This window comes from Gekko japonicus, unplaced genomic scaffold (assembly GCF_001447785.1).
Source record: "Gekko japonicus isolate JY-2015 unplaced genomic scaffold, Gekko_japonicus_V1.1 scaffold2172, whole genome shotgun sequence".
Taxonomy (NCBI): domain Eukaryota; kingdom Metazoa; phylum Chordata; class Lepidosauria; order Squamata; family Gekkonidae; genus Gekko; species Gekko japonicus.
In genome coordinates, this window is record NW_015176517.1 from 100,940 (window position 1) to 102,610 (window position 1,671).

Below are 1,671 nucleotides of genomic sequence, written 5' to 3' on the forward strand. Positions count from 1 at the left end.
ACACACACTTCCTCAGATACACTGAAATTGAAGTTACCAGTCCATACACATAGTCCATACACATAGGCAGAGGGTGAGCCGTATGATAATTTGCTGTTCACCTTCTACCTGTATGTATGGACTAGTGCAAATCAAACCATGGTGATCCTTTTTTCAAAACATCATCACACCCAATCAGAAAACATTTAAATTCCACATCACAACTCAGCACGTTATCGCTGAAGTCCATACACAATTATAAAAGAACTTGTGGGAGTCAGGCTCTGAGGAACGGGACAGTTACTGCAACTGTGCAGCAGCGCTAGAACACACACGCACATGCAGAAAAAGGGGGTTGTGCTGCAATACCGCCCACCATGTCATGGGTGATGTTCCCCTCCCCTGAGGAAAACTCTGAATTTTATGGTACCTATGCAGAATAGGTAAAGGTAAAGGTTTCCTTTGCTCGAAAGCCAGTCGAATCCAACTTTAATGTTGTGGTGCTCATCTCCGTTTCCAAGCTGAAGAACCAGCGCTGTCCGAAGACTTCTCTGTGGTCATGTGGCCAGCATGACTTAGACGCCGAGGTGCACGGAACGCTGTTACCTTCCCACCAAAGTGGTACCTATTTATCTACTTGCAATGTCTTGCTTTCAAACTGCTAGGTTGGCAGGAGCTGGGGCCAGAGACAGGAGCTCACTCCATCATGCGGCACTCGGGTCTCGAACTGCTGAACTACCGACCTTCCAGCCTGCAGTTCAGCATCTTAACCACTGAGCCACCGCAGCTCCTTTTATGCAGAATAACTACACCACAATTAAGTGACTAGAAACAGATCAAAACTCCAGAGCAAAAGAAAGGGTGCAAATCAGCCGCCCAGAAACCGAATCCAAGCTTCACAGTTCAACTCTTCTTAAAATCAGGTAAACAGAGCATGCGGATAAGCCCCTAGATCCCCCCTGCAAGCAGTGTTCCCTCTAAGCTGAGTTAGTGTGAGCTAGCTCACAGTTTTTTTAGCCTCCAGCTCACACATTTTTGTCTTAGCTCAGGGAGGATGGCTCCAGTCCAGACCAAACTAGTTTATTCTGTGGCCAAATCGCTCACTCACAAATTTAATGCCGGTAGCTCACAAAGTAGAATTTTTGCTCCGAAGAACCCACAGCTTAGAGGGAGCATTGCCTTCAAGTAGCCTGACCCTCAAAGAGATCAGTTATGGATGTAATCCAAAGAAAGCCAAGATGCAGCGAAATGCCTAGGCTGGCACCCAAGGAACTCCGCGACGACTTCCATGTACCCGAGGCAGGTTTGGGGGAGCTTTTCAGTGGCTGCAGTGTCTCCTGCCTGCCCGGCAAACCGCTTTTGCGGCTGAGCCAGGGAGAGGAGAGGGCCTCCTGTTCAAGGGGCGGGGGTGGGGGATTCAGCTGGGTGTGCCTAAACTGCCTCTTTGGATCTTGTTCACAGTTAAAAAGGAAAGCTGCCTTGATTTCAAGGGGGGTTAAGGGGCAAGCTACATGTTACAGGCACGTTGATGCCACAAAGCCCTTCCTTAAAAAAAGGAAAGGAAAAGAAAGCAGCTCCACATCTGGATGCCAGGAGAGGAAAAACGCAGTTTGGTGTGGGATAACGAATGGGGGGTTAAATACCCCCTCATCTCAACTCTCCTTTGGTCAAAATCGCAGCTCTCCCAACAGA